Source organism: Leopardus geoffroyi, chromosome A3, assembly GCF_018350155.1.
Source record: "Leopardus geoffroyi isolate Oge1 chromosome A3, O.geoffroyi_Oge1_pat1.0, whole genome shotgun sequence".
NCBI lineage: Eukaryota > Metazoa > Chordata > Mammalia > Carnivora > Felidae > Leopardus > Leopardus geoffroyi.
In genome coordinates, this window is record NC_059336.1 from 136,655,512 (window position 1) to 136,679,869 (window position 24,358).

The window sequence follows — 24,358 nt, forward strand, 5'->3', positions numbered from 1 at the left end:
TTAGCAGGTTTCAGAGGGAAATGTGGAATTGTTACCAACAGGAAGACTTCCTCCCTCTAGGCTGTATGCCAACAGCCTGGGCCACCTCGCTTTGTCAAAAAGACATGTGACAGTATTCTTTATTTAAAAAAAATTTTTTTAACGTTTTATTTATTTTTGAGAGACAGAGACAGAGAATGAGCAAGGGAGGGACAGAGAGAGAGAGGGAGACACAGAATCGGAATCAGGCTCCAGGCTCTAAGCTATCAGCACAGAACCCGACGCGGGGCTCGAACTCAGGAACTGTGAGATCATGACCCGAGCCGTAGTCAGTCACCTAAGCGACTGAGCCACCCAGGCGCCCGTGACAGTATTCTTTCCTACTTTTTGATATGCGCGTGCCAAAATGTACTTGGGGAGAAAAGGCAGGCTACGTTTAAATTCTTATTAAAATGTTTAGTAAAACTGGTTTCCCCATCCCTTTACTCTTAACTTCTGTAGTTTTTTTTCTGACTTAAAGATAACAAAAAGTTCCGTTGGGGTCAGACACGCAAATGACAGTGGCTGCTTTTCCTGGCACATAGGGGGTTTAACACCGTCCTGGTGGGCTCCATAACCTGTCTTCAACCAAAAAAATTGTACTCCGGAGAGAGAGAGAACGTAATGGGTTGATGTCAACGGGATTCCCCAGCAATACCACAGCCCCCATTCCCAGTCCGTGTGGTTCTAGAACCCCAGGGGGGATGGGAGTGGCCCCTTATTGGCACATTTGGTGATAAACTCAGAAGCATCTGATTCCTCACCCTGTGACTCTAGGCTCTGCTGAGTTCAAGGTTTTAGTACCCACGGGAGGCATGTTTCCACAAGGAAAACCGGTAACATTTGGGAGGAATTTTTAGCCAGGCCATTTAGGGCTCCTCGTAACGCTGGATGACCCAGCCCCGATCTGCGGTGCTGTGTTGGCTGAATGTTTGATTCAGGGTATCCATCCGGCATCCTCACAGAGAATTCCTTTTCTGCTTATATCAGGTAGAGTTGTTCTCTGCTGCTTTTAACTAGGGACTGTGACTGATGTAATCTTCTAAATAAAGCTCCCAGCCGTTTCCCCTGCTTAGTGCTGCCTGGTAAGAGAAGCAACTAGAAACGACAACGAGAATATTTATGCGTTTACGATATATCGTATCCTGCCTGTCTGTCGAAAGCACCTCTTTTTAAAAACCTGAACCCTACTCTGGATTTTGTGTTTTCCATATTTATTTTACGCCGAGCATCCCTGTCCACATTTATCTGTCTTCACTGAAAGGCATGGAATGCTTTTCTCCTGCTTTCCTTCTAAGCCCCTACCTTGTGCTTGTACCTTTCAAATCAATCCCCCTAATCAATTGATTATATAAACAGAGTTTTAAATTCTCCCCGCGTATATTGATTTCTTTTTTTCAATCTTCTACCTATCGATCAAACCATTCGATCAATTGAATAAAGTAACAGCATCATCTGGCATATTCCACACTTGGGCACTTCTGTTTGAAGGAGAAGAATGCAGATGTTTGTTTTTATTCTCTAAATGATTACAACCTTAAATGCCGCGTCGGATACGCACATCGATAAACCTTACGAAAGCAGTCCTGTCTCTTTTCTTGGCTCTCTCCAGGGCTCTGAGACCCAACCGGCCTGAAAACCAAATGAAAATAGTTTGCTATTTACACAGGGCCTTTCGTTTTCTAAGTAGCAGGCTTCATCTTTAACCTTTTATCTGCCCGTAACGGCTCTGCCCACACCGTGCTTTGCACTTGAATTTTTGTCCCATTATACCGTGAGCTTTTTGAGATACTCAGTGTATGATATGGAGTGAGTGGTGTACAGGAAGGAGAGGGAGAATAATGGAGGGAGGTAGTGCGGGAAGGGGAAGGCATTTGTCACGAGAAATCTATGGCATCTATACGGATAAGCCCCATCTAAGAGCGTGCGAGGGCTCTGATGCTATTGAACTGTGAGCTCTTACTGTTGGATCCTACTGTTTTCATTAAAGCTGCTGTGCCCTTCTCTCACACGGCACTCCCCTAAAAGGTACCGGACAAATATTAAGAGAATGCTGGTTGGAGGGGATTCCTATTATTAGCCCCTGTCTTATTCTAGTCCTGGCTCCAGTTTCTCCAAAGAATGTGGGTCAAGAATTTGCTGGAATCTGAAATGGCCACGACGAATGCCTATCGAATAGCATGGCCACTCGGCGGACAGAGTCAGTCGGGACCCACGGAGGCCTCTTCATGTTAACACTCAGGTGTGGGTAAGTCCAGCAAGAGGAGTCGTCGATCCCAAGCCGCCTCTGGAGATTCCTGGGTTGAATTTCAAATGCTCAGTGAACAGTGACTGCCTAAGAAAGAGTCAATTGCCAGTGTTCCAGGAAAAAAAAAAAAAAAAAGACTTTAAAATCCCTGACTTCTCTGAACTTATATTCTGTGGAAGAAGAAGAGGGCCAATAAACAAAATAGTAAACAAAATCTACGGAATACTTGACACTGAACATTTCTACAGAGTGAAGGAAAACAGGGAAGGGTGTCAGGAAGGATGTGCATGCCTGTGTTCAGGGAGTGTCTTCAATGGAGTACGAGACAGCTACGGATTTCATGTTGCCTTCTGTTGTATTCTACGTGAAAGACCCCACCCTTGTCACATGCAATATGGCAGCTTAGAGGGAGGACCCATGTTCATTCATTCAGCAAAGACGTGTTGGGCTCCTGCTATGTTCCACAATGGGCCAGGTGTGGCATATAGTAAAAGGAATAAGGTCCAGGCTCTGTTATCAAGGAAGTCCGTCTCACGAGGGGAGAGGCATGCAGACAGATAAGGTGGTGTCCCCTGCTCCCTGTGGACATCTGCAGGGGGGAGAGGGGTGAAGACGACCGGCCCCTGACAAAATCGCCAAGCTCTGCTCACCTGCAGGGTGGTCGGAGATTGTTCTAGGCTACCTCAGGGACTCAGGGGATTTCGTAGTTACTCTAGAGCAATCTTTTCCAAACTTCAGACCTTGATCCAGTGGGCCATGAAATCGGTTCACTGAGCACCCGAAGTCTTGCAAAATGAAATACAATAGAGCATAAGGGAAAGAAATAGAAAGAGAAGACGTTAGTGTGGGTCAGAGGAGTGGGTGGGAAACTTTGATTTGCATCCATGGGCAATGGGTAACACTGTCACGTTTTTCTTTCTTTTGTGTTTAAATGTTGATTTATTTTGAGAGAGAGAGAGAGAGAGCGTGAGAAGGGGAGGGGCAGAGAGAGAGGGAGAGAGAATCCCAAGCAGGCTCTGCACTTAGGGCAGAGCTCGATGTGGGCCTTCAACCCAACACCCTGGGATCAGGACCTGCGCCTCAATCAAGAGTCGGAGGCTCAACCAACTGAGCCACCCAGGTGCCCCCAAAATGTCACACATTTCTTACTCTGGGTCCCCGTCAAAATGAGTTTATATTGCGGACTATGAACTTAGAAATTCGCAAGGAGGCAGTCGGGGCGTCAGAGACCCGCTCAGTCTTCCGTGAGACCTGTCACCAGAAAACAGCAGGAACAGCGGGGGCCGCGTGGGAGGCCCCCCACTCCTCTTGGCTTCCCAGGCCCCGTTCCACCTGGGATGCGGTGCAGTGCACTGCTTCACCCCAGGACCCCCTCAAGGCTGGCCCCGGGGGTCCCTCACCCCCAAAAGGCGCTTTTTGCCACTGGCTCAGTGCAGTCGGGACAAAGCTTGTCTCTCTGAGTAACCTTAAGGTCCTTTTCCCGCTAGACCCGGGTTACCGAGCAAAGGGTGATGTATTCCGACACCAAAGAGGGTGGCATCCTTTACCTTGTTAACTCGCAGTGCTCCCTTCCGTTTGGTGGCCTTGTGGACCCCGGAGAAAACCCTGAGTGCCGGTTACTTAACCTGGCTTGAACCTCTGCTCCCCTGTTTGGACATCGTATGGCTTTGAGCAAAGCAGTCAAGCTCTCTGGCCCCGCAATTGCTTTATCTTGCAATGTGGTTAATGGTAACGCGCGCGTCAGATCTTTAGGAAGATGTTAAAAGATAACGTCTACAAATCGCACCTGGCAAACAGCAGACACACTAATTTAAGTCTCCACGGAGCTATTTAGGGTGCATTTTCTTACTGAAATAGTAATAGTGAGAGCCTTGCAAAAAACTCAGATTTGAGATAAAAGGGAGCCAGGAACACCAACTGTTCTGGACAGCGCCCGTCGGTACCCTTCAGCACAAAGGTGATACTTGCAGAGAGGACGCTCATCTGGAGTTAAAATTGATTTGAACAAGTCAAGTCCAGCAGGCGAACCAGCACGGATGCCCCCGCGTGCTGGCAGAGTCGGTTTTCACCACCGTGTCCGAGCAGCTGTGATGTGAGGAGGAGAGGGGAGCGGTCCCTCCACCAGCTCCCCGAGGGTTCCGGGAGTGGGTTAAGCGCCTTTCCCCTTCCAGGGGCTTCAGCAGCAGGAAGTGTTTAGGCCACATTCCCGCTGGCCGTCGTCCCTGGACGTAGACTGGCCCTGGCCTCCCACTGGCCTACGCGAATGCCCACGCTGCACCCGCGGAAGGGCTCGGGTCAGTTACCCCACGGCCCCTCTTCCTGGGGCCAGGTGCCCAGGGTGGCTGGGGAGGGGGGAGGGGCACAACGAAAAGACAGCCGGTGACTCTCAAGGGACTTACCCAAGGACACACAGCATGTGGGTGGCAGCACGGGACGTGAATCGCTTCCCGATTCCTCGCCAGGGACTCCCAGGTGGGACTCTTCGAGACCCGGACAAATATCAAGGTCAGAAATCCTTCCAGGGTCCTCTCCTCTGTTACCATCATTGGCCCAATGAAAGGTTCTCCGGCAAAATCCGGGAAGTCGGTATTTCCTTGACATGCCCTGCTCGGCTCTTGCCACGCTTCCTTTCCGTGACCAGTCCCTTTCTTGAAAGACCCCTTTCTCGCACCTTCTCCTGGAGGGCTGTTCCCCCTCTTTCCTCCTCAGGCCCCTGGTCACTACTTCTCCTCTCCAGGAAGTCTGCCTTCACCCTCCCCGGTTAGAAGGGGGACTCTTCCTTCACGCTGGCAGAGCCCCTTGCCTCCACCATATCCTTGACCCAACGGCGTCCAGTATTCCTGTCGTGTGGCCTGCCTCCTCCACCGCGCAATGGTCTCCCTGAGAACTGGGTCGCATCCCATTTCCCTCGAGTCCCCACCGCCTGACTCCCGTGCCAAGCACGTAGGAGGCAGTGAGAAAATGATTGCCGAGGAAACGAATTAAGGTAGCCCGTGCTCCTCCGTCGGTGAGTGTACTTAATACATAACTTAAGTCAGACCCGATCATCAGAGGGGTGTTAAAAGCGCAGGGCAGCAGAGCTGTTTTCCCAATATCGCATATCATCTTGACCCCGATAAACTCTGAGATTTGTTCTGAGTCTGTGGCTCCCTGATTTCCAGCGGAGCGGGAGCTGAGCCTTCCCACTTATTTAATGTGATGGAATCGGGTTTCTCAACATTCCTAATAGAACCCAAGACTCTCTAGACTTCATTAGCTTACCGAGTCGGTCAGAATGTTATAAATTATGGAAACACAAGGCCAGGCGATTTCTTCCCCGGTGGCATAAATTATGTAATATTATGTCTGTAATGCGCACTGCTGAAAGTTCAAAACATCTTTTGCAGTTTTGTACTTTTAATATCAAATATCACATGTACAAAGGGTACGCATACTACATATTATTTAAGTATACCAGGAAAAAAAAAAGAAACAAACAAAAAAACACCTGTGCTTGAGAAATAGCCAGCGCGATGTTTGGGAATAGAACTCTGACCCAGGATCTCGCGGTTCGTGAGTTCAAGCCCTGTGTTGGGCTCTGCGCTGACAGTGTGGAGCCTCCTTGGGATTCTCTCTCCCTCCCTCCCTCGGCCCCTCCCCAACTCGTGCTCCCTCTCTCTCCCTGTTATGAGAAAAAGAAAAAGTTTGAAAATATTTAAGAAATCTGACCCATAATTTTGAAGCATCTGGTTGGCACTTCCTGTGACAAACTCCATCTTCCTGATCCATTGTATTTTTGATTCCCTTCTTTCCTTCATAAGCTTGTTATCTGCTGTCTGTCTCCCTGGTTGGTATATATCATTGAGATGACACTGCCTAAGTTGATTATACTGTTTGTATCATTCTGCAGCTTAGCTTTTGTCACTCGACATTGTGTATTTCTTAAATTGCTTTTCATATTTATTTTTGGGAGAGAGAGAAAAACAGAGCATGGGTAGGGGAGGGACAGAGAGAGAGGGAGACACAGAATCCAAAGCAGGCTCCATGCTCCGAGCTGTCAGCACAGAGCTCGACACGGGGCTCGAACCCACAGACCATGAGATCATGACCTGAGCCAAAGTCGGACCCTTAACCTACTGAGCCACCCAAGTGCCCGTAGACAGTGTTTTTCAACTTCCTTTGTGTTGATGTGTGTAGCCGAGGTTCATTCAGATGCAATGATGTACGCGTATTCCTATTTTGTGACTATCTCATGGTGCAATTATGCACTATTCTGTTAGTGCTTGTGTCAACATCTTTGCTCATGCTTTCTTGGATCATGAGTAAGTGTTTCTAGGATGCGTCCCTAGACTAGAAGTTGCCTTGTTTAGCTTTCTAGAAAGTTCAGAAAGCCTTCTAGTGTGGTTGGGCCAGCCTACCCCTCATCAGCTGATCGAGAGATGCCCCTGCTCCACAGCCCCCCCAGATGCTCGGTTTGGTTACAACTGCTTTATTTTCACCGCGGTTTTACTCTGCACTCCTTCTGTCACCCATGGACGAGGCCAGCCCATTGCTGTGTCGTGGAAGGAGAATGCGACCCCTTCATGACAGTGGCTGTGGGCCTGAGGCCTCTGTGCCCTTCTCCCACTGACTTTTATAGGTGGGAAGATACGTGTTTGCTTGAGGCAGGCATGAGTTTGCCAGCTGTCTCTCACTAGAAATGTGACCTTGGCACATCCCATACTCTTCCTCAAAATGAGAAGCTATAAAATGAGAACAATAACTCCTACCCTGTGCGATTATTGTGAGGAGGAAATGAGATGCCATAGGTTGGGCACGTGGTAGTTACTATTTCTGGTGTCACAATATTTCGTATGTCCCTCACCTTTACCCCGTTCTCCTAACTCAGGACCAGTTGCTCTGATGATAGTGGTTGAGTGTCCAGACCACACCTTAAAATGGTTTAGCATCTACCAAAATGTCCCCCATTTGGAGATTTGACAACTCCACCTCAAGCTGGGAACTCTTCCTAAAGTTGACCTTTCTTGTCCAACTGAATCTTAAGTAGCTGTCAGTGTCTCACCAAGCTGTCAGGACACAGACCAGAGGTTCATGGAAAGAAGGGAAGGGCCGGTGACCCAGGAGGTAAAGTGGTGTCCTGGGCCTTGTCTAGTGGAAACAGGGGCGAGGTCCCCCTGCCAGGAGGCCCTGATGTGAGCAAAGCCAGGACTGGTCAAGGCCAAGCATCATGGGGGTGGTGGACAAATGGCACAAACCTAGTAGGTCACACTAAGGTGAAGGCAGAAGCAGACAGGGGTCAGATGTGGAGTCAACACAACGGAGACAGCAAATCCGTCGTGGGGCTAGCTTGAGAATCTGAGGCCAAGAAAACTGTCCCTCACAGTCAGCAGAGGCTGGCAAGGGATAAGACAGAAAGTCAGCCAGGAAATATTCTTTCGAATTCCAGCTGTGTGTCAAGTGCCTTCCAAGCCCTGAGGGTATGAGAACAGTCTTGAACCCCGCCCCCCCCACCACTTCTAGGTCTTAGGAGTAGAGTGAAGATCAAATGCCAAGCAAACATTGGCAGAGCATAAAGCGTAGATGCCCAACCACATAAAGCAGACAAAAGATATTGCAGGATCCCATGAACGTGTCGAAGAGAGGCGGCCCATCTAGTGTAGCCCTGTGTAAGGATGAGCAGGAGGAAGTCACGTGTTGTAGAACATTCCAGGAAGCAGCTGGTAGGCAGTAGGCACAGGAAAGGAATCGAAAACAGTCAAGTGTGAGTAGAGATAAGACGGCAAAAGGGAGCATGATGTTCGACGAGGCTGAGAGGGGTCCAAAGCCACATCGCACCGCACCCTGGCAGGTACAAATGTCTGGGCTTTGTTCAAAGAGATGGAAAAGCACAGGTGATTTGGAAGCAGAGAAGTCTCATGCGGGGCCTGTATGCCTGCTGACATCCAGGGAGCCCCTTTGAAAGGCTATTGTAGCTGTACAAGTGATTCTGGATGGTAGCCAGGATGTGGTGGAAACACGGGGAGAAATTATGCTAAAATTTCAGACAGTTCGGGAAAGTTCTCATGAATGCGGATCATACGACGTTGCTACCGAACCATTGGTTTATTCTTGCTGTATCTTTAAATGGGGAGATTTAAATTACTAGTGCTTATGTGTTTCCATCAAATCTTCTCTATTTTTAAGCATATCTGGCCAAAAATGGAGAAGAAACAGAGTGGTAAAGAAAGTGGCATGGACCTGGTTGGGAGAACAAAGTTTTTCAGTCCTGACTGTGTCATTCATTTTCTGTATAACTTCACTTACTTAACATCCTGTGGGCTGGCTTTTCTTTCTAAAATGATGGGATTTGAATACAGTTTTGCTTCGTTTTTCAAATGCTTTGCAAATATAAAATTAAATAGTGGCTTAGAAATATCGTTTGCTGGGGCTCCTGGATGGCTCAGTAGGTTAAGCGTCTGACTTGGGCTCAGGTCATGATCTCACGGCTCCTGAGTTCAAGCCCCACATGGGGCTCTCTACTGTGGGTGCAGAGCTCTCTTCGAATCCTCTGTTCTCCTGCCCCCACACTCTGCCTCTCTGCCTCTCATGTTCTCCCTCTGTCTCAAAAAAAAAAAAAAAGAGTGGAAGGAAGAAAGAAAGAAAGGAAATGAAAGAAAGAGAAAAAGGAAGGAAGGAAGGAAGGAATAGAAAGAAAGAAAGAGGAAGGAAGAAAGAAAGGAAGAAAGAAAGAAAATTTAAAAAAGAAGGAAAGAAAGAAAGAAAAAGAAAAGAAGAAAGGAATAAAGAAAAGAAAGATAGAAAGAGAGAAAGAAAGAAAGAAAAGGAAAAAAGAAAATGAAAGAAAGAGAAAATGGAAGGAAGAAGGAAAGAAAATGAAAGAAAGAAAGAAAGAGGAAGAAAGGAAGGAAGGAAGAAAGAAAGAGAAAAAGGAAGAAAGAAAATGAAAGAAGGAAAGAAAGAAAGAAAAAGGAAGGAAGGAAGGAATAAAGAAAATGAAAGGAAGAAAGATAAAAAAGAAGGAAGGAAGAAAATGAAAGAAAGAAAGGAAGAAAGAGAAAATGGAAGGAAGGAAAAAAGAAAATGAAAGAAAGAAAGAAAGGGAAAAAGGAAGAAAGAAAATGAAAGAAAGAAGGAAAGAAAGAAGGAGAAAAAGGAAGAAAGAAAATGAAAGAAAGAAGGAAAGAAAGAGAAAAAGGAATGAAGGAAGAAAGAAAGAAAATGAAAGAAAGAAAGAGAAAAAGGAAGGAAGAAAGAAAATGAAAGAAAGAAGGAAAGGAAGAAAGGAAGAAAGGAAGAAAGAAAGAAAGAAAGAAGCGAGCTTTTTTGACTTTCCCAAGTTTGAGGAGATGGTAAGAGGTAGAGAAATGCATCTGTGTCCAGCTTTTGTGCGTTTGTCACACGCCTTGACAACTGAGCTGGTAGAGAAGGGACTCACCTCCCTCCTCAAGAAAACACACTTCACACACACATACACACACTTGTACAAACCGGTGTTTGTGCTCCGCCCAGATTCATGTGTCCGGCTCCGCCCCGTCTCCAGTGTCAGGTGGGGCCTCTGGGAAGGCAGGGGTCATGCGGTGGAGCCCAATGACAGAGGCTCTCTGCCCCCCACCCCCATGGAGGATAAAGCAGGCAGATGGCAGTCTCCCCCAGACCCCACCAGGCTGGCGCCCCATCTCGGAATTCCAGACTTGTGAGACAATAGGTTTGTTATTTAGGCCACCTAAAGTCCATGGTGTTCGTAACAGCAGCCCAGGCTAACAGAGGCAGGCACACGCGCGCACACACACACACACACACACACACCTTAAAATGTGACAATAAATGTAGGCAATTTTCAGTCCACAATTAGCTCTAAGAGTCAAGGTGTGTGAGCGGTTCCAGGGGATGCATCTCTATGGAGACAAACCTTCTGCATCTCAACTTGAACTGACTGTATCCTCCAATTGTCTCTGTCACTGGCGTGGGCTCCTCAGACACCTGTCCTAGGCTCCACCTAAGACATCAGGCATTCCAGATCCTTGACCTTGCACGTGGCCGCAAGCACTGGCAGGGAGAGCCTAAGCTCTCGGTACTCGCTGGCCAAGGGCAAGGCAGAGTGAGAAAGAGGGAGCAAGGTTCTTTGGGACCAGCTGGAGGAGAGGCGCCCTTGGGGCCAGGACGCGGACACTCCTGAGAACGTAGGGGAAGTGGGGGGGACAGCCTTTGTGGCGGGAAAACGGGATTAAATACGGAGGCATTGATCAGAAAGAGTAACAGGTGGGCAGTGACAGAAAATGGGAAGGACACGAGTCACTGGTGAGCAAAGATGACATTCGGAAAGCCCGAGTCGACATAAATAATGAAAAGACAAACTCGCGGAATTGGAAAGAATGGCCCTAAGCAGATCCGACCATCCCTACGGAGAACCCGGGTTTTTCTCTTCTGCTTTGCTCTGAGAATAAAATCATACATAAAGCAGGCTGTACGTGCTATGAAACGTGATCTAGCTGCGAAGCTTTACCCCTGAAGTCTTCTCCGACAAACCACCCCGTTTCTTACCAAGGTGGGGGTGGGCACATCTAGATTTGCTGTTGAAATCGTGTGCGCCTTTGAATTCGGTCACACCCAGCTCCATGGAGTCGCTGTTAAACCGAAAGAATCGTTGGTGTAAAATCTCTCTGATTTAAGATCAAGGCGTTAAGAACACAAGGCAGACACGCTTGGCAGGGTGAGTGACAGGGCAAGGTGGGGTCCTGTGTGTGGGGTCACGGGGTGGGGGGGGGAGGGCCCGGGGCAGCACAGAAGGACCATGGCTGCTTGAGTGTCGGGCCAGAAGAATCTGGAAGGCGGAGAGCGGGAAGGAACGCCGGAGGTGACGGTGGGCAACACGGGCGGCTGCGGCAGTGATTTGGGGGTGCCTCTGGCCGCGTGGGTGGAGGCCCCACACCCCAGGAGGAGGGAGTGGGGAGAAGGAAAGGCACGGACGCCCCGTAAAGGCCCGGCCGCCTGGGTCCGTGTGCGCGGGGGGTCCGCATGGGCCTCTTGGGACCTGGGGAGCACGGGGGTCACTGGAGTGCCAACAATGCTCAGGGTGCAAGAGGAATATGTTGTCCAGCTGTCCAGGCTGAAACGGGTGGTAAGTCCCTACACTACTCTGGCACCAGGTTTTTCTGTCTTGAGTTTGTAAGCCTGAGGCCTGTTCTTCCGACCGCCCGTTCCGTTTTATCCACTGAGCCGAACCGCGTTCGCTCCGTTGGGGGTCCCCCGTCATTTCAGGGCAGATCGGGGCTCTTGCTCAGCCCGGCTGAAGCTCTGTGTTGATCAAACCCCCAGAAGCTGGCGGAGCTCGAAGGTGTGTGGCCCACGGATCGCACAAACAGGAGGTTCCTCTGGCCTTTTTCTTCCTGACCCATCCTTGCTGTTGTCAGATCTTTGCATGGGGGACTATTTTGTACTTCTGGGTCTTGCTTGGGGCAGGCTAGTAAATACCTTCCTTTCTCAGATCCAACGGCCTAACCAGGCTGCGATATTTGGAATTTCCCCTGCAGACCAGGCCCCCTCTGTGTTCAGGCTGCCTCATCCCCAGGCAGGTAACTAGTGACCCATTTTGGCTCTGCTCTCCTTGCCTCTGGGAAGGCATCCTGACGGTGTCCCCTTCTCTCAGCTGAACCGAATGCTTCCCTCCGTGCCCTCAACTTATCTTTAGCAAAACATCTCGTTCTTTTATTTAATCTTTCACTCACTCGTCCATTTAGGCACATATTCATTGAGCACCTAACTGTGTTAGATTGCCAATACAATAAAGGTAGTGAGCTTGGCCCTCCCTCTCATGGATTTCAGTCCATATTTATTAAGCACATATTGACTCTCAGTTATATTCCTATATAGTATAACAAGGAATGAAAATTCTGATTTCATTGACTGATGAGAGAGGTTAACCAAATAATCATAACAAGAGATATGTGATTATCTCTCATATAAATAAATTCTCTGAAGAAAAATAAATTTTCTATGAGGTCTTATTACGGGCAAACTAAGGAGTCAACGAAGCTGTCTGAGAAAAAAAAATTTTTTTGAGCTGTTGTCTGAAGGAAAAGTAGAGTTAATTGGACAAAGCAGTTGGACAAGAGCTTCTCAAAATGTGGCAAGAGCATGTTCAAAGGCCCTGTGGTGAGAGGAACCAGCACATTTGCATGCCTAAAAGAAGCCCAGGGTGGCCGGGCAAAAAGCAAAGAAAGTGGAAAACGTTAGATCCTGAAAGGTAAGCAGCTGACAGAGTTAGCAGGGCCATCTTGGTTCTTAAGGAATCTGATTTTTATCTTAAAAGTGGTGGAAAAACATCAAAGAGTTTTCTTGCTATCAGGGAAAAAAACGAACTAGAGGGAACCACCATAAGACACTGGTAAACTAGTTAACATAGAATGTAGGTGAGAAAAGAGGAGAGCTTATGTTAGGGTGCTGGCAGTAAAGAAGAATACTTAAATAGTCAAATTTGGAACATTTGTTTATGGGATCCAATGTGGGAGAATAACAAATGGGAGTATTTCAAGATCATTCCTGGTTTTCCTAGTTTATGCAGCCTGTGCCGTGAAGATGTGGGAAGTATGGGGGAGCAGGTTAGAAGAGATTATGAGGACAGCAGTGGATGTGTGGAGTTTGAGATGTCCTTGAGACATCCAGGTGTTGACCTTTGTTAACACTCAGCAAAGGAAGCCAGGGCTTAATTCCGTTCATCATGGAGTCAGGCCGCATGGTGGTCATGATGGCCACAGTCTATGAAATATGAAGTTCATGTGTTCTCGTTGAAGGAATCGGCAAGTGTTGGTTTCATCCTCAAGCATTCAGGGAAAATCAAGCAGTTCTGTGGATGCTTAAAGACAACCAGTTTTAGGGGGTTTTCCTCTAAAGTTCATCCATCACCGAAGAACTGAAACTCAGCATTGGCTGGAGGACTGTTTCAGTATAACCGAAATAGGGAGAAAAAAAAGAAAAAAAGAAGGCACTGATGGAAGAAACCATCACCCTGTTTCGTCATTCTGATCATGCCTCTGCTCCACACGGATCGTCAAGAAATTGCTGATTTGACTCCCTCTCTGGCTCCCATCGCTTCTACTGATGCGTTCTTTTATTTAGTTGTCTACAAGGCATATTAATTAACAAATAGAAGAGTCAGACGGAATACGAGGAAAAGTCTCTGAACCAGGTTCTGGATTCCAACCCAACTCACTCTGACCGACTGAGCATCCTGGATGAATTCTTTATCTGTGATCTTCCATATACAATAAAACAAACAAGCAAAATGAGTTTGCAGAGGACTAGATAAAATATTGGTAGGTCAGCCACGGCAGCGTTTGACCTCTGACGGTAATTCAACAACTGATCGCTGCTTTTGTTATACTTTTCAAGGATCAGGCTTCTTGGCGATTGCTGCCGTGAAGCGCACCATTTTTCTCCTGCTGAGCCTCCACAGCTGACGTTGTCTCAAGCAGATGTCATTACTGTTGCCCTTGTGACAAGAATCTGGACACAAGATGAATCTAAAAAATGATTCTTACTTGTAAGTAAACACGGTGGCTTGAACACATGCATGTCTATTTTGCTTCTCCCTATTCTTCCTCTAAAACTATGTTGAAAGGTTTTGCTTTTTTTTTTTAAAGACAGAGGCCCTGAAAAATGGGGAGAGTGGGAGAGGAGACAAGTCCATGTTTTGGCAGCTGGAAGACAAGTGGGTGAGGAATAACTGTCACAGCAGATCCAAGAAGTGGATCCTGGACCTTCGGGGGGTCCAACTTCATCTAGACCTTCGGGGGGCCCAACTTCATCTAGACCTTCAGGGGGTCCAACTTCATCTAGACCTTCGGGGGGCCCAACTTCATCTAGACCTTCGAGGGGTCCAACTTCATCTAGACCTTCGAGGGGTCCAACTTCATCTAGACCTTCGAGGGGCCCAACTTCATCTAGACCTTCGGGGGGCCCAACTTCATCTAGACCTTCAGGGGGTCCAACTTCATCTAGACCTTCGGGGGGCCCAACTTCATCTAGACCTTCGGGGGGCCCAACTTCATCTAGACCTTCGGGGGGTCCAACTTCATCTAGACCTTCGGGGTGTCCAACTTCATCTAGACCTTCGGGGTGTTCAACTTCATCTAGACCTTCAGGGGGTCCAACTTCATCTAGACCTTCGGGGGGCCCAACTTCATCTAGACCTTCGGGGGGCCCAACTTCATCTAGACCTTCGGGGGGTCCAACTTCATCTAGACCTTCGAGGGGTCCAACTTCATCTAGACCTTCAGGGGGTCCAACTTCATCTAGACCTTCAGGGGGTCCAACTTCATCTAGACCTTCAGGGGGTCCAACTTCATCTAGACCTTCAGGGGGTCCAACTTCATCTAGACCTTCGGGGGGTCCAACTTCATCTAGACCTTCAGGGGGCCCAACTTCATCTAGACCTTCGGGGGGCCCAACTTCATCTAGACCTTCGGGGGGCCCAACTTCATCTAGACCTTCGGGGGGTCCAACTTCATCTAGACCTTCGGTGGGTCCAACTTCATCTAGACCTTCAGGGCGTCCAACTTCATCTAGACCTTCAGGGGGTCCAACTTCATCTAGACCTTCGGGGGGCCCAACTTCATCTAGACCTTCAGGGGGTCCAACTTCATCTAGACCTTCGGGGGGGCCAACTTCATCTAGACCTTCGGGGTGTCCAACTTCATCTAGACCTTCGGGGGGCCCAACTTCATCTAGACCTTCGGGGCGTCCAACTTCATCTAGACCTTCGGGGGGCCCAACTTCATCTAGACCTTCGAGGGGTCCAACTTCATCTAGACCTTCGGGGCGTCCAACTTCATCTAGACCTTCGGGGGGTCCAACTTCATCTAGACCTTCAGGGGGTCCAACTTCATCTAGACCTTCGGTGGGTCCAACTTCATCTAGACCTTCGGGGCGTCCAACTTCATCTAGACCTTCGGGGGGCCCAACTTCATCTAGACCTTCGGGGGGCCCAACTTCATCTAGACCTTCAGGGGGTCCAACTTCATCTAGACCTTCAGGGGGTCCAACTTCATCTAGACCTTCGAGGGGCCCAACTTCATCTAGACCTTCGGGGGGCCCAACTTCATCTAGACCTTTGGGGGGTCCAACTTCATCTAGACCTTCGGGGTGTCCAACTTCATCTAGACCTTCGGGGTGTCCAACTTCATCTAGACCTTCGGGGTGTCCAACTTCATCTAGACCTTCGGGGGGTCCAACTTCATCTAGACCTTCGGGGGGTCCAACTTCATCTAGACCTTCGGGGGGCCCAACTTCATCTAGACCTTCGGGGGGCCCAACTTCATCTAGACCTTCGGTGGGTCCAACTTCATCTAGACCTTCGGGGGGTCCAACTTCATCTAGACCTTCGGGGGGTCGAACTTCGTCTAGACCTTCGGGGGGTCGAACTTCGTCTAGACCTTCGGTGGGTCCAACTTGGTCTAGACCTTCGGGGGGCCCAACTTCGTCTAGACCTTCGGGGGGCCCAACTTCGTCTAGACCTTCGGGGGCCCAACTTCATCTAGACCTTCGGGGGGCCCAACTTCATCTAGACCTTCGGGGGGCCCAACTTCATCTAGACCTTCGGGGGGTCCAACTTCATCTAGACCTTCGGGGTGTCCAACTTCATCTAGACCTTCAGGGTGTCCAACTTCATCTAGACCTTCGGGGGGCCCAACTTCATCTAGACCTTCGGGGGGCCCAACTTCATCTAGACCTTCGGGGGGCCCAACTTCATCTAGACCTTCGGGGGGCCCAACTTCATCTAGACCTTCGGGGGGCCCAACTTCATCTAGACCTTCGGGGGGTCCAACTTCATCTAGACCTTCGGGGTGTCCAACTTCATCTAGACCTTCAGGGTGTCCAACTTCATCTAGACCTTCGGGGGGCCCAACTTCATCTAGACCTTCGGGGGGCCCAACTTCATCTAGACCTTTGGGGGGCCCAACTTCATCTAGACCTTTGGGGGGGTCCAACTTCATCTAGACCTTCGGGGGGCCCAAATTCATCTATAGCAAGAATCCTCGGAAGGCTCCGTAACTCCTTAAAACACCAGGCACTTCTCTCCCCGTGCCCTGAGCAGCTGTCCTACTTTCCCCCTGGGACACTGGGGGATTTTACTCTTTGAAGATGGTACCGGAAGATTAGGTGGTGGGGCACCCTTATCAAACAGGAGTAATGAGTGGATGTAAGCCTCCTGAGTGTTGTAGTCTGAGGCTCCCAGCTCTCTCACCTCTGTGCTCCTATGACATTCGAACTTCCCTCTTCAGGCAGGAGACTCTAAGTGTTCTTTACAAAACCCTAGCCAGCCTAAGAAGAAAACTCCAGAAATACAGCCATCAGGAGGTCTCCAAAACATGGCCCACCCAGGCCAGTTGGCAAACCCTGCCCAGGCACCTACTGTCTGCGCCCGGCTTGTTAATACTCTGTCTTAAAATATGTGCAGATGACCAAGGACTCTTGAAGGAATCTTCTAGCATGAAAGACACCAAAACACATAGAAAGCACAACTTAGAAGAAACAGATGATGCAGAGAGAAAAATCAAAACAAGGAGCGCCTGGGTGGCTCAGTTGGTTAAGCATCTGTCTGACTTTGGCTCGGGTCACGATCTCACGGTTGGTGGGTTCAAGCTTTGCATCAGTCTCTGTGCTGATAGAGGGCTCAGAGCCTGGAGGCTGCTTGGGATTCTGTGTCTCCCTCGCTCTCTGCCTCTCCTCTGCTTGCACTCTATCTGCCTCTCAAAAACAAACAAAAAAATTAGAAATTAAAACAATAAGCAAAACTCTATTATATCTTTCAAAAAAGTAAGGCATTTAATGAAGAAAACTAAAGCTCCTGAAAAATAATACACACATAATGGATATGTGTATACATACGTATATACATATAGTTAAATATATGTATGTATATGATTGAAGAAATGAAAAACTTGAAAGAAAAGTCAGAAGAGAAAGGGGATTTGAAACGTAGAAAAAGGACTTAAGAGCTGTAACAATAGCAAAGAAGAAAAAAATCAAAACACATTTGGAGGTACGGCACTGGGAAAATAGGAGTTCTAGAAATGAAGAGTCAAGAATACAGATGGGACGAAATCATGAACAAAATTATTCAAAAGAACTTCTCAGAAGTGAAAGACTTGACTTTCTAGATTGAGAGGACCCAGCACGACCCATTCAGTGGATGAAGTTCTATCCCCACGGTGGGAGATTGTAGTATAGTATTCATTCTTCTTCCCTTCCTCACCTGGCCTTGCTTCGCTATGGACAGGAAAACTTCTTTGCTTTTCCGACTTAGGGTTTGACCATGTGACTTGCATTGGACAGTGAAATGTAACTGAATTTAACATATTCCACATCTGACCAGCGGCTTTCAGTGTGCATGGGTCATTTGACTTGACTCTGTGAACTCCTGCCTCATGCTCTGAGAAGATCGTGCTTCAGCAAGCTGATATCCCTTCAGCCTGGGTCCCAAATGATAAACAGAGAAGCTGGATTTGACCCATAAACATATGCAGAGCCATAGGTAGTTGACCTACAGACCCGTGAGTGAGAAAAGCCACTGATACTGGGGAGCCATTTGTTATGCAACATTATTATAACAATAATGGTCCAAAATAGCCACCAAGAGGCATTATCATGAACAGTAGGAACAAAGAGAAAAGCCTAAAAGAGTTCACAGAGAAAAAACAGTTTGTTTAAAAAGAATCAAAAAGATCAGAATGAGTTCAGATTTCCCAAAAAGAACCTGAGATCTAAAAAAAAAAAAAAAAAAATGAGGGGCACCTGGGTGGCTCAGTCAGTTAAGCGGCCGACTTCAGCTCGGGTCATGATCTTGCGGTCCGTGAGTTCGAGCCCCGTGTCGGGCTCTGTGCTGACAGCTCAGAGCCTGGAGCCTATTTCAGATTCTGTGTCTCCCTCTCTCTGACCCTCCCCCATTCATGCTCTGTCTCTCTCTGTCTCAAAAATAAATAAACTTAAAAAAAATGAATAATGGCTTCAAATTTCTGAAGGAGAATTATTTTCAACCTAGATTTTATACAATGAAAGACATTTTCAGACATGCTAGGTCTCAAAAAATGTACCTCTCATACTTACTTCCTCAGAAAATTGGTAGGGAAAGCAAAACAAGGAAAAGGAAGACATGGGATACAGAAGAGGAAGCCCAACATAAAAGAAGAAAAATGTTTCCAGGATGGTGCTAAAAGGAGAGCCCAGATAACAACTGTTCATAAGCATGGAGGCAACCTCGCTGGATGGAAACTGTAAGACTCAAGAGAGACCAACTGAGGTGTTGTCACTATGTCTTTTGCATTAAATCATACACTAACCTGAAGAAGCAACTAGAAAACATGCTCCAACAAAAGATAGGCATTGGCAAAGAATAGAAGACATAAAATGCAGAATGCGGGACTCCTACTCAAGATACAGGGAATTCCCAGGATGCTGGGGATGGGAAACCCAGGGTCAGAGCAGGTGACCTAGGGAGCATCCGGTCCTGAAAGAAGAGAATGGGGTCTCCCAGAGTGTCTCCAAGAAAGAAAATATGAACTGATAAATTACTTGGTGTGACTCACCTTGCAGAAATGGCATAAGAGGAAGATGTTGAAGGATGTTGAAGAGTATAAAAATCCCTCCCAAAATACAAAACAATTATCAACTTCAGGAAAAACATAAAGGAAATATAACCATAATATACTGCAACGTTCACTTCTGCGTAATATTTGCATACCTAATGTTAAGAACACTAAATGCTGATTTGACCAAAATTTTCAAAATTACGATTTGGGAGGACTGGGGAGAGAAAAGAAGGGAATGATGGTATAACAGAACCAAATGTGTATCTGTCATAATTCAAACTAGATAGATAATATCGAAAATGGATTAATTAAAGATGGCAGGCGTATACATGTTTTTAAAGATTCAGAAAAAGCTTAAAAAAAATGAAAACAGTTGCCTCTGAGGAAGAAATGAAGCAAAATGAGGAACAGTGGAACAAGGAACAGATGTATTTTATCATAAAACCTTTATTCATATTCAATAAAATTTTATGTAATCATAAAACTTTTTAAAAAGTCTCACAGATCCCAGCTCTGTGGTTCAAAGGCATATATGACGTAGTGTAATGAAGCAATATTCAGTCTAGAAATTGTAGTTAGGTAGTGGATATTGAGTTGGTCGTCAAGTTTGTTTTGTTTTTTTAGTTTGCTGATCATCTCACAGCTAAGCAAACAGTGGAATTGGTACTAGAATCTACTCGTTCTCCACGGCACAGGTGGGGTCTACTGCCGCCATGTTGTTACAGCTCAGACTTAATTGGAACGAATGGCTAGCAGAGGGCCAGGCCTGAGAGAAGGCACATCCAGTGTGGGTTTGGGAATGGTGAGTGAGGACACAAGGTCATGTTTTTCACCTATGGATCGAGCCCTGCAACTTCATGGGGCCTCAGAAATTCCCACTAATCCCAAACAGCTGCCGTGCAAATGTATCATGAGTTCTTTATTAATTCTCTCATGCCACAGCCAGTTATTGAGCACCTGCTACTTCTCAGGCACTTTACTATGGATTGGGAATTTCAAAAGGACAAATAATTCAGCTGCAGAGAAAAGGGTTTTGTTTTGTTTTGTTCTTTTTGGATTTGTTTTGGGGGGAGCGGGGAATGGCTCGCTACAAGAGTGGGAGAAATATCTTGAAATTTAGAATGTACATTCAATTAACAAAATGCTTTTACATTTATTATTTCATCTGATTCTCACAAAAAAAAAAAAAAAAACAACAAAACCTCTCTATTGTGTATATTTGCTACTTTCCTTTGACAGATAAGAGATCTAAGTCTCAGCAAGATGAAGTAACTGCTAAGTTCACAAAACTTGCTTTAGGAAAAATCTCAGGCTTTGAATTCATCTTTTCTAAGGCCAAGTCTGGGAAGGTTTAAATGACACCTGTGTGGAAATGACTGTCCGTGGAAATGACTCACCCACCCACCTCGCTCAACGGAAGACAGAACAGCTATCACTTGTCCCATAGTTGGCATGGGAAACTGAGTCTGCTTGTTGATCGCAACCCTGCCCCCCTTGATTGCTTGATAGCCATGCCCATTGGTACCTTCAATGACCCCCCAAGATTAACCAATGGTGGTGGTACAGGCTGTCCAATGCCATCCCAGTCCTCTCTGGCCAGCTCCCCAGCAATCCTTCCTGCAGTCGGGGTTATGATGGCAGTTCTGGTTTTCACTGGGAGCGACCCAATCTTTCCTCCTGGAAAGCATGGCTGAATGGGCAAATCGGTGACTCAAACTGGTAAACTGATGTTGTAACCAGAGCCATGCCTGTTGTATGGAGGGTTGGACGTACTCATTTCAACACTCCTTCAATTTTTAAGTGTAGATCCATTGACCCATCGTGGGTAGCTTTCCACGTCAGGCCTATAACACTTGCTGAACGCAAAAATGAGTACAACTCAGTCCTTATCGTGACCCTCGGAGATCATGATCTGGAATGAAGCTCCGACAGGTGACTTCAGCTCACTGAGGGGCACTGTGCTAGGGACGAGGGACAGGCTTCATGCATACATTAAAGATTGACAGCATGGAGATTGAGGGAGCAAAAAAGAAGGGGGTGCTCCTTGCATGCAGTGATTTCCTGTTTGTTTGAAATCCACAACTGGAGACTTCTACATTCAGTTACGCTGGCTGCCTTCTAAGTACATATAGTTTCCCTTCACAACACTTACCATAAACTTCATTTATGTATTCATTTGTGTTTATTTATTTAATATCTTTCTTTTATCCTAAATAAGAAGCTATACAGAAGCAAGAACCAGGCCTGTTTTTATTATCTCCTGTACATAACTCAAAGCCTCTCTCGGTGCCGGGCACGAAAGTTTGATGCTGGATAAATATTTGTTGAACTAGTGGAGGAATACTTAACAGTGATTGTTTGTGTTTATTCTTCCTTGTGACAATGTACCTTCTCAAGCCTCAGGATTTTGAACCTAATTATTAGGGTTATGAGTTAAAGATTTCATTCACATCAAATTACTTCGTCAGAAGACAATCCCAATGGGTGATTCATGAGGCAACAAACTTTACAAGCCTCAAAACTTTATTTTCAACCAATTAGAAGCCTAATTCCTTCTCCGAATGCAGGAGATCACCGTATACATCATCAGCTGCGCGAGATTGCCACCGCTTGTCTATACTGCTGACACCCTTCTGGACCTCAGATGAGTTAAAACGTTCAGTGAAAAAGATAAATTGGCATCTACAAGGTTATCTTCTTTACCTTTGCCATATATAAGCTGGTTTTATCATTTACTTAATCCTCATGACTGTTTCAAAGGCACGGGTTGCTTGCCTTTGGGTTGCTTGCCTTTGGGTGGGGATGAGCTGCCCCCACCACCACCACCCTATGCCCCATAGTTCCTGTCCCAGGGGAATTCCCATCCTTCCCAGCATGGACTGCTACCCTGCTCAGGGCCTTGGTCTGGTTCCAGCCGGGGGGAGGGGGTGGGGGTGGGGGGGTGTGGGGGTGGGGAGGGTTGCCGTAGGAACATGGCTGAGGCTGACTCCTTTCTAGGACATGGAAAACCCTGAAGCAAAAGAGCCTGAAGATAAATTTTTTTTCAAGGGGATGGGGAGTCTAATTCTGACTCTGAAAGATCATCTATTTAACCTGGGTCTCTAGACTTTTGGTCTACCTAAATTCGACTAAAGTTGACATGCCAACCAAGAAGAAGGATGCTTCTGGAAGGAGGGGACACAGACTCTGGCAAGAGCAGCTCTGGCTCCCCGGGAGCACCAGCCCGGCAGAGGCTATGGGACAAGGGAAAACCACAACAGCCAGTGATCCCTGCTAACTAGAAGGATGAACTAGATTGAGGACACAGGGGGACACACAGTGGACAGGAGCCTGGATCGGGGAGGCCGGTCAGAGGAAGAGGCACCGAGAAGACTCCATCCATACCAAAACAGTTGCTGAGCATCTTCTGTGCCCCTACAGAGATGGTGTGGAGAATGAGAAGAGACAGCAGGGTCAGCAGTGGGTGCTAATCATGGGTGTTGAAAGAAAAGGAAGGAAGCTTTCGAAGCATGGAAGGAGAAGGAACAGGCAAAGAGGCACAGGGGCTGGCTCCTGGGAGTCATCGGAATGGAGAAGTCCCTGTCTTGCTCTCCCAAGGGAGCGTTTTCCATTTCTACGTGGCTGAAAAAAAAGTAGCCAGCTTGTCAAAAGCCTGAGTCAATGGCATCCCCCATGTTGAAGATAAGCCCCCAGAGAGAAGCTGTCCAGGCAGCGCTCTGTCCATTCTCTCTACCCCTGGCCCTGCACACGCTCCGGGGCCCGCTGCTGCAGCCCCAGAACGCACATGCTTCACCACATCGAACCTTCCCTCTGCCCTCTTGGGACGTGTTCCCACCCCACCCTTCCTTCCAGTGTGAAAATGGAGACTCGGGGTCATTAAGTAAAACCTCCAATGTCACACGCACGTGTAGCAGCAGAATCAGAACTTCGATCCAACAATGGCATGATTCCAAATCTTATGTGTTTTCATTGATTATTTTTCCCACTAAGACCATGCGGCTTACACCAGCTAGTTCCTCAGTCTTTGAAATGTTACTGGCCTGAAGAATTATTAAAAAAACATTCTGTCTCCTTTGGGGCGCCTGGGTGGCGCAGTCGGTTAAGCGTCTGACGTCAGCCAGGTCACGATCTCGCGGTCCGTGAGTTCGAGCCCCGCGTCGGGCTCTGGGCTGATGGCTCAGAGCCTGGAGCCTGTTTCCGATTCTGTGTCTCCCTCTCTCTCTGCCCCTCCCCCGTTCATGCTCTGTCTCTCTCTGTCCCAAAAATAAATAAACGTTGAAAAAAAAAATTAAAAAAAAAACATTCTGTCTCCTTTGCCGTCATTGGGTTTTTATGTTCTTGTCTGTTATTAATTTTTTTTTAACTCTGGAATAAAAAAAGTGATAAAAATAGTGATTAAAAATACTTCTCAGTTGTTCTGCTGGACAGCACTATAATCATGTATAAATGCACGTCTAGAAACCTCTCTGAAGTCAATGGAAGTCAAGTGTTTGAAGTCAATGAAACAGACCACGGGATTAAAAAAGAGAGAGAATTTTAATAGGAAAATCAGGTATTACCACACTGGAGCAGCTGGCTCCGAAGATGAGGTGACCTCCCTGTGGCGGTGAGAATGTTTGGCTAGCATGTCTCTCTGTGCACATCGTCTTTACTTTCTTTATAATTTGCGCTTATGCAGGAAAAAGAGACACCCGCTGAATGCCTCTCCCAACTCGAGACGTAAAAGTGAACATTCTGCTTCTGCCAGTTCACTGCAGAAGTCACCGGCATCATTAACTTTAATTAAAAGAAGTTTTTTTGCACAAGGCTTGAAAATCTACAATTCGCTTTTGACATGATGGCTCGTGAGGTACCCCGCGGGATTAAGCATTCCAGTTCAGGGCAGTGAGATAACGTGTGGCAAATTACCACTCTCTGTGGACAAACCTACCTTCCCAGAGTCAAAAGGCGAACGCGTCTCAGCCGCAGAAAGACAACCTCCTATCACACTCTGCCATCTCAACAGACAATGTTTCCAGGGGAGCAGCCTGGAAAGGCTGGGGAGGTGACGTTACAAACTCACCTGCAAACACTTCACACTGAGCTCATGCAGTTATTGACGTTATTGCTTTGCCTCCAAATTCGTCACCAGCCCTGAAAATCGGGCTCCTCTTGAAGCATAAAAAGGTCTGGCAGCACTGTTCCCCCCTCTGTAGCAACGGGCTGTCCCTCTACAAGGAACTTGTGATCTCTGGTTGTTCTCAATCTCTGCTCGTCTCCGTTGCCTTGTGCTTGGACTACCTCTGGAGCTGACCTGGATGGCCCTGGGAAACACCCGTGTTTGTCACTCCTGGCATAGGGTCCACGCGCAGACCTAGGAAGAGCTGCACCTTCGGTGTGGTCCGAGCCAGCAGTCGCCCGCAGGTAGTGCAAATTCGTGGGGTAAGACCGGTCCCCAAGCATGCGCGGCATGTCCCCCAACATTTCATGTAGGAATGAGTGGTCACGGGATAAACTGTGTGGTGACGGTGCTGATGAACTTGGAGGC